The 9585-nt window shown below is 50.4% G+C and overlaps 1 pseudogene across 1 annotated transcript; it reads left to right on the forward strand.

Annotated features, from left to right (window-relative positions):
* Nucleotides 1-9053: 9053 nt before the first annotated feature.
* Nucleotides 9054-9563, forward strand: LOC308609449 (ubiquitin-conjugating enzyme E2 D3-like; annotated as a pseudogene). The gene has a single exon. The product of its transcript is annotated as a ubiquitin-conjugating enzyme E2 D3-like (transcript).
* The last annotated feature ends 22 nt before the right edge of the window (nt 9564-9585 follow it).

Consider the following 9585-nt stretch of genomic DNA (forward strand, 5'->3'; position numbering starts at 1 on the left):
GAGGGAAGGTGAGAGGGTGTGAGCACCTTCAGCAGGGAGGTACCACCCTGACTTGAAGAAGGCCGCTCCGCACGTTTCCTTGAGGGCTCTGCTCTAGGAACCACTGGGCCCTCGTTCTTGCTCAGCCTGTCCCCTGAGAACCCAGCGTAAGAAGCGACAGTGAGTGAGCCTCAGGCTACAGCCTGCCAGCCCTGCCTGTGGCTGACGGCGGTGACCACAGATCCTGGTAGGGTAGGCCCTCTCTGGGTTCCAAGGGTCCCTTTCGTTCACAAACAGGATTGTCACATCGACTCTTGGTAGGGCCGGGACCTCTTCCCTGTGCTGCTCTAAAGGAGACACCTCAAAGCTCCCTGGGGCCCACGAGAAGGAACTGAGTCATGGACACTGTCGGGGTGCACAGCGCTGACAGTGCTGTGGGGCCTGCTCTGTCCTGAACTCGTTGGTCCTCAACCATTCAGCGTCCTCATCTTGTCGATACCAAGGGTCTGGGACCCCCCACACCCCCGCTGTGCTTCTGCCCCTGGTGTGGCACCTTCAGACGAAGGATCTCATCTCCCTTAGAGATGATACACAGAAATGAGGAGCCTCCGCCTGACAACCGTGCTCTGGGCCTTCAAGGGCTGAGCAGAGGCCTGGGCAGGACTCTTTATTATTCCTTTGATTCGGTGGAAGGGGGCTGTGCTACCTTCAGTCGTCATGCACGGTCCCCACTGGGTCTCCTGGGAGGATCTGGGGGACCTGAGGACATTTCCTCACAGTAAGGCCCACAGCTCCCTGAGACCGAACGGTGGACGTGAGGATGGCCTTACCTGGCCACAGCGTCCCTAGCGTCCAGAGGCTGAAGCTGCAGCAGGCACGCTGAGGCCCTATAACGCGGGCTCCTCCCTCACGGTGCCCATTTCTCACTCAGGGGAGGGTCTACGGTTCCTCCCTCTGCTGACCCATCACACCAAGATGCTTACTTCCCTGTGAGTTCCGACTGGGGAACGGATGGGCACTTCTGCCTGACATCTGTGCCCGGGGGCGCCTCGGAACGACAATGCAGAGGGACTCAGCGGGGTCCCCGCTGGCATGGGGGTGGAGTTCCCCACAGTCCTCAGCATCTTCTCCGTGAGTCCTGGCAAACCCCGGAAATCCTCCCTCCGCTGACCTGAGTTCGCCTGCATTACCTTAAGATTCTCACCTTCCTGAGATCCCCGAGATGAAAGAAAGGGTGGGCCCCTTCCGTTCACCCCCGTCCATGCCCTCCCTGGGTTGGTAGCAGGGGCTGGACCCCGCGGGACCCCACTGTTCCGGCGTCGTTGGCCTCTTTCGCCCTCACTCTGACGGCATCTACTCTCCTCCCTCAGCCCACCTGAGTCTTCGGGCCTCAGATCAAGGCCCACATCTGCCTGGCTCCCTGGGGCTGGAAGTGAGGGGTGACACATCAGGCTACCTCTTACCTGGGGTTTCCCAGGGCCGAGGGGGGCGGAGTTTGTGGGCCCCCACTGCTTTGGGTGGGTGTTCATCTACATCATCCCTCAGTGTCCTCACCCTGACGCACAGCAGGACTTGGACATCCTCTGTGTCTTGACTTGAAGTCTATCCCCTCGTACTAAGGACCCCCAACTCCCCGAGACCCACTAGAAAGAAAATTTTCTTGTCTCTCTACCTACAACGGTGTGTGGACTTGCAATGCTGACAGGCAGGCAGAGATTCTGTGGCCCTCACTATTGTGGCGTAGGTGGTCCCCTCAATTCTCAGGCTCCTCTCCTTGGTTCCTGGCATTACCGGGAAATCCTCCGGCTGCTGACCTCAGCCCATACTCCCATCCACGAGCTTCCTCACCTCCCTGCCATGGTCCGGGAAAAAGGGAGTGATATTCATCAGGTCACCAGGCCTGAGTCTCCCTCCCAGGTCTGAGAGTAGGGATGAGATTCTATGTGGTTCACTTCTTTCTGGGTGGGGTTCCCTCATCTTCACTCGGTGTTACCACCCTGACTCTTGTTAGGAACCAGGCTCCTTCCCTAGGTTGAATGAGGCCTCTCTCATTAGACCCAAACCCTGACGTCCCTGAGACCACCCTTGGAGGAACTGAGAGGGCAATTCAGCCTGAGAGCTCGAAACCTGGCTTCCCAGGGCGAAGGCAGAGGTGGCACTGTGTGTGGTCTCCTCTGTTCTGGGGGAGTCGGTTGTCTCCTTCCTCACATAGAATTTGTGCCTTGACATCGATCATGGCCTGGGACTCCTCTTCTTCTGCTGAACCGGGCAGCCAGCCCTTAAACCAAGGCCCTCATCGCCCTCAGACCCCACAGGCAGAAGTTAGGGGGCACCTGAGCCTGCCAGCTCTGCCCTGGGCCTCCCGGGGCTAACGGTAGGGGCGGCATTAGAGGCAGCTCTCTCCACTGTGTAAGGAGCAGTCTCCATTTCCTCACTCAGGAGCTTCACCTTGACTCTGCACCCTGCCCGAGACTTTGCCCTCTGCTGACGTGCGCCCGTGACTGTCAGAAAAGGTCCTCATCTTCCTGGGACCCGAGCTTACACTCAGACTGAGCCTCATTCCGCCAAAGCTGATCTGGGGCTCGGCTATGCCTGCTAACAGCAAGGGTGGGACTCTCCGACCCCACTGTTCTGGAGTTGGTGGCTCCCTCAGTCCTCATTCAGGACTCTGGCGTCCAGTCCGGGTAGGGTTTGGGATTCCTCCCTCCACTGACACGAATCTGCATGCCTCAGACCGAAGCTCTCACCTCCTTGAGTAGCTACAAGACAAGTCGGGGGCTCCACGTCCCGGCTACCTTATCTGGGGACTCCCAGATCTGAGAGCAGGGCTGCTGATTTGTGCAGTTCCCTGTTTTCACGAGAGGTCTGCTTACTGGCACGGATGGTCCTACCTCTGCTTCTTTCAGGGCCAAGTCTCCTCCCTAAGCTTAATGGGGTGGCCTTATCTATCTATCTATCTATCCATCCATCCATCCATCCATCCATCCATCCACCCACCCACCCAACTACCTGTTTTTTTCCATTTCACACCCATTACGCATTGACTTTGTAACTGGTCGTTTGTACCCCTTAACTGTCCTCACCTAATTTCTCTCCTCCCCCCAACCACATTTGTTCTCTGTTATCTATAACTGTTTCTCTTCTGTTGTTTGTTCATTTGTTTTGTTTTTCAGCTTCCACATGTAAGTGAAATCATACGGTATTTGTTTTTCTCGGTCTGACTTATTTCACTTAGCGTACATAACACCCTCTAGGTCCATGCCCCTGCCCTTTCTTTTTGGCCGCACCGTGTGGCCTTGTGGGATCTTAGTTCCCCCACCAGGGATCGAAGGTGCGCCCCCTGCAGTGGAAGCGAGGAGTCTTAACCACTGGACCAACAGGGAAGTCCTGCCCCCTTTGCATAAAGGCCTTTCTCTACCCGAACGTCCCCTAGCCCCCCAACCCCACTTCCCACCCCAGGCAGAAATGAGGGCTTCTCTCAGCCTGAATTACTCTAGAGCATCGCACGAGTGAAGGCGGGAGGGGGCTCCGTGCAGTCACGCCTTTCGGAAGGAGGGACCCTCGTTAGCTCGGAAGGTCCCACTTTTCACCTGCTGGGGACAAGACTACACCCTTTGCCTAAGAAGCCGCCCCCTCTAGACAAAGGCCCTCCACTCCCTGAGGCCCTCCACACGGCAACTCCAACAGGACTCCTCTGGCACATAGGTCACATCAGGGTCTCACGCTGCTGATGGCAGGCAGGGCCGGGAGGCGGGGGGTCACCTTTGTTATGGGGGGAGGGGGGAGGGGGGAGGGAAGGTCCCTTCAGGCTACATTCAGGTCCTCACCGTGGCTCCGGACAAGTCCTCAAAACCCACACTCGGCCGAACAAACCAACGCCACGGCGGACGGTCGGGCTCCTCGCTTCCAAAGCGGAAGTCGGGGCGAGCCACATCCGGCCCTGCGTGGGGTCTCCGAGGGCTGACGGCAGGGGCGGGACTCTGCAGGGACGCCCACTGTTCAGGGGTCAGCGTCCCTGCGTCCTGCCGGTGCCGTCTATCAGAGCCCGGGACCCCTCCCTCTATGGTCCCGGGTCCTCCAGCCTCCGAACCAAGCCCTCACCTCCCCGAGGCCCTAGCGGGGGGAAGTCAGGGCGCTGCTCGGACCATCTCTGCCTGACAAGACGGGCGCCACCCTGTGAGCCTCCCTGCTTGGGGGAGAGACCCCCTCATTGGCACTAAGGGTCCTCACCTTGACTCTGGTTATGGCCAACACGTCCCCCTCTGCAGAGCTGGAGTCCGGCCCTGCTAGATGAGGCCCTTCCCTCCCTGACATCACACGGGTGGAATGAGGGGATGACTCAGCGGTAGCTCTTCTGGGTCTCCCAGGGCTAAGAAGTGTACAGAATTCTATTTGGCCCCCTCTGCTTTTGGGGGTCCCCTCATAACACTCAGCATCGTCACATGAATTCTTGTTAGGGCTCAGGTCTCTATCGCTCTCTCTACAAAACTGAGGCCAACCCCATTGGACAGAGACCCTCACCTCACTGAGACTTTCCAGGCTGAAATCAACCTGACATCTATGGCCAGAGCTTCCTGGGGCTGACAGCATCAGAGATGTTTCCGCGGCCTCCTTTATGCTGATCAGTCCTGTAACTCCACTCTCTGCTCTCCTGAAGCTGCTTGTCTTACATCAAGGTCCTACTCTCCTAAGAATTCCAAGTTGAAAGTCAGGGGTGATCCTCATACGACCATAGTCCATTGGGGCCTCCAAGAACAGGCAGCAGGGATGCAACTCTATAGGACCTCACTGTTCTGGCTGGGTCCTTCCATGATTCCTCACTCAACATGCTCACTACATCTAACAGAGCCTGGCACTCCTCCTTCTACGGAACTGAGCTCACTCTCCTTCGTCTTTGGATAACTCCTATATTCAGGGGTGACGGTCTCCTCAGTCCTCATTCATGGGGCTTCTTATATCTGCTTCTGTCTCTTGATGAAAGGCTTCCTGGGAAACGCATACTCCTACAAACACTTGACCAGTTACCCTATTGCAAATCTTGGGAGAACAGGGGTCTCTGTCCCGAAAGTGATGTAAGACTAGGAAAATGCAGCACAAATTAAGGAACTCAGGACAGATGTTATGCTGTCAGAGAAAAAAAGCTGATATATTCCTTCTCTTCACCAGCCAGACTTAGGGTAGTTCTAAAATATTTACTTTCTGCATAGAAGGATAGAGCCAGATAATCTTGTAAGCCCCCGATCATCTGAGAGGGCATCTGATTTTGCACATGCAGATGACCATATTGTTACTGAGCATTATCTCGTTCTCTCCTTTATTCATATCTCCCATTTATTTCGGTATTCGTCCTGCTGTGGGTATGTATTCCAATCCAGTGTTCTGGTCACAGAGTCCTTCTTTTCATCACTCAAGATACATTTTGAAGTGGCAGAAGACAGCGAATTAACTGACTCATGATCAGCCTCAGGCTGGGAGGAGTGGAATGGCGCGAGCTCGGGACAAATTCAGACCAGAGGTCCGGTCCCTGCCATGTGACTTAGTAGCCGTGTGAACTCAGGTCCATCACCAAGCTCTGGGAGCCTCAAGTGAAGTGGCTTTGTTAAGCCCTATTTTGCAGGGCTAGTGGCATGCAGGTAATGTATAAAGCACCTGGCACAGCGCCTGGACCACATTGAGACCATACACAATGTCTGTTTCTACCATGATTATGATTATTTGGTCCACAGACGATGCCACCCACCCTGAAGGAATTTTTAAATCCAGGAGATATCAGAGAATATGTGGCATTCTAGGACATGGAACACCAAATCAGTCCAAAATGCTGTATACAAAGAATCTTCAATTTCCTCAATAAATCAAATATGAAAATTATATTTTCATTCCAACTGAATGAAATTCAAATATGCTAGAATTTGCTTCCAAGACTAACTCTTTCTGCCTTCCAAGCTGCCCTTTCATCTAAGCTAAACAACCCCTATTGTCACTAACTTCACCGTTACCGAAAATCTACACCTCTCGTAGACTTTGCGGAATTACAACCAACAAAAAACCTGAATGCGAAGGCCCTTTTAATAGAATGGGCTCTGACTCCTTGTCCCCCAGCAAAGAGTATCAGCCCACTGGCTTCTGAGTTTCCAGTTTCAGACTCCTGTCACCTTTATCTCAAAGACACTCCTTGGAGGTGATGCGCATAAAACACCTAGGTTGTGTACTGTGTTCACCTGCACTGGGACAGGAGCACGGGGCACGTTCCATCCCTGCCCCGGGTGGAGATTTCTCTCTGGTTTACTCGTGATTTCAAAGTAACTGTTAAGGGCAGTTTTCCATTCCAGGCTTAAGTCTCTTAACTCTGAGACCCACCATCTGAGGGTCTGGCCCCTGTCCAGTGTTTCCACAGCCTCGCTGGCTGGCTCACCATACGGCCTAACTTAAAATTATCTCCCACTGCAGGACTTTTATTGTCCTAAAGTCTCAAAGTGCCTTGCATCAGGACATTTACACTAGACTCCTCATGAGGAACCCCTCAACCCCCACTTCTTACCCCTTATCTTTAGATCTTTGTTCACCAGCTGCTTTATAGGAATGCTGCTCTTAGACTCTAGAATTCTACAGGCAGGGGTTGGGTCTATGTTTCTTAGCATCCCCAGTACCATCCAAAAGCCTTCTGAAGAGCAGACGCTAAGTTGATATTTGAACAATTAAAGATCAGGGCTTCCCTGGTGGCACAGTGGTTAAGAATCCGCCTGCCAATGCAGGGGACACGGGTTCGAGCCCTGGTCCGGGAAGATCCCACATACCGCGGAGCAACTAAGCCCGTGCACCACAGCTACTGAGCCTGCGCTCTAGATCCCGTGAGCCACAACTACTGAAGCCCACGTGCCACAACTACTGAAGCCCACGTGCCTAGAGCCCGTGCTCTGCAACAAGAGAACCCACCGCAGTAAGAAGCCCGTGCACCGCAATGAAGAGTAGACCCACTCGCCGCAACTAAAGAAAGCCCTTGCAGCAACGAAGACCCAACACAGCCAAAAATTCATAAGTTAATAAATTAAGAAAAAAAGAGCACGTGTGCAAGAAGGCAAAATACTGTGATTTCACAGTATTCCCACATTCTTAAATAAGCTAAGCGAATCCAGGTATATATACTTCAATTTTACAAAGAAAGACTAAAAGGAATAAAACAAACCAAGAAGTGAATACCTCTTCAGATTTTTTTTTTCTGTATCTCATGATCACACAGACTTTACTGTGGAATAATTTCCTTTTTCACAAAAAATCCATATTCCAATGTTCCGAATGACAAGAAATGATTCAAGGATTTCCAGTTCGTGTTACATAATACCAAAATTCTTATTCTTCAACCTGATAAGCTGCACTAAATGTGTGAGTCATGTCATTAATAAACTTAGACTCTGAAGCTAAACACATCTTTAATTGAAAGGAACAACATTTAAAAATAGAAAAAAGAAAAATCTCCGATTTGTGCATATTGTCCAGGAACACACATATATTATATGTTGTGTTCCCATGAGCCACACCTTGGCCCTCCACTGGTTGGAAGACTGACTGCTTTCTTTAAATACAATGTGAAGTACCTGCTCAGACTTCACTAGGGACGGGACGAGCTTTGGGACATGCCCTGGAACACCCACCGGCCGGCGTAGCAGTATGAGCCCTGGCTACAGCTCTGGCTCAGTCTCTCTCTTCCTCATCTCTCCAAGCCTCTTCATACCAGGATGGGAAGGCACTGGGCTGGGTTATCATTGACATTAGCCCAAAACTCACACATTCTTTTATATATCTCTATCCATATCTATCCTGGAAGCACCCCATATTAGTTTACAAAGATCATGCTCATTCTTTTTGAAAGCTACACAGTATAGTACTCCACTCTGTGAATATACCATGTTTTTTTTCAATTAATATATTCACGGACATCGCGGTATTTTCACATTGTTGTGGATGTGTCTTTGGGGTTAATTTCTGAAAAATTGGAGTTACTGGCTCAAATGTAAATGCATATTTACTTTTGTTGTATCGCCAAATTCTGTTTATGCTCTAGTCTCATTCTTTGACGTGTAGCTGTCCAGCTACACGTCAAAGAATGAGATTAGAACATTCTCTAACACTACATACAAAAATATACTCAAAACCGATTAAAGACCTAAATATACGAGTGGAAACCATAATACTCCTAGAAGATAACATGGGTGGAACACTCTTTGACATAAATCATAGCAATATTTTTTTGGATCTGTCTCCTAAAGCAAAGGAAATAAAAGCAAAAATAAACAAATGGAATATAATTAAAGTTAAAAGCTTTTGCACAGCAAAGGAAACCATTGACAAAATGAAAAGACAACCTGCTGAATGGGAGAAAATATTTGCAAATGATATGACCAGTTAGGGGTTAACATCCAAAATATATAAACAGCTCATATAACAGTTAAAAAACCTCCAAATAACCCAATCAGAAAAATGGGCAGAAGACCTACATAGACATTTTTCCAAAGAAGACATACAGATGGCCAACAGGCAAATGAAAAGATGGTCAACATCATTAATCATCAGATAAATGCAAACTAAAACTACAATGAGGTATTACCTCACACCTATCAGAATGGCCATCATGAAAAAGAACAGAAATAACAAACGCTGGCGAGCACGTGGAGATCTGTACACTGTTGGTGGGAATGTAAATAGGTGTAGCCACTGTGGAAAACAGTATGGAGGTTCCTCAAGCAACTAAAAATAGAGCTACCATATGACCCAGCAATTCCACTCCTGGGTATGTATCCAAAAGAAACAAACGAGCAAACAAAAAACAACAACCCCACCCCCTCACTAAGTTGGATGGTCTCCTTCAGGCTCTCCATGGTTCTCTGAGTCTAAGGGTTTCCACCGCTCATCTACCCTTCCCCCACAGCTTCGTCTACATGCCTCTGACCCCCACCCTCCCAGTCCCACCTCTCTGTTTAGTAAGAAGGTGCCTGTGTCTGGCAGAGCCAGGATAGGATGAAGAGACAGTCCTTCCCAGCCGCCCGGATAATCAAGAGTTTTGGCCGGATCATTGAGCACACACCAAGACCGTGAGGGGCCAGAGGAAAAGCACAGACTATGGTGCTGAAAGGGATTAATAAGGAACTTAGTGATTTGGCCCCTGACCCTCCAGCACACCGTTCTGCAGGTCCAGCTGGGGATAATATGTTTCATTGGCAAGCCACAATTATGGAAGCTAGTGAAAACCCATATCAAGGTGGTGGATTCCTTTTGACAATTCATTTTCCTACAGACTACCCCTTCAAACTACCTAAGGTTGCATTTGCAACAAGAATTTATCATTCAAACGTTAACACTAATGGCACCATTTGTCTCAATATTCTAAGATCACAGTGGCCTCCTCCTTTCATTGTTTCGAAAGTTCTCTCATCCATTTGTTCACTGCTATATGATCCAAACCCAGATGACCCCCCCTAGTGTCATACACTGCATGGATCTATAAAACAGAGAGAGAGAAGTACAAAAGAATTTCCCAGGAACGGACTCAGAGGTATGCCATGTATGCTACCTTAAAGTCAGAATAACCTGCATTATAGCTAGAATAAA

Source organism: Mesoplodon bidens, assembly GCF_964165515.1.
Source record: "Mesoplodon bidens genome assembly, chromosome: X".
NCBI classification, from domain to species: domain Eukaryota; kingdom Metazoa; phylum Chordata; class Mammalia; order Artiodactyla; family Ziphiidae; genus Mesoplodon; species Mesoplodon bidens.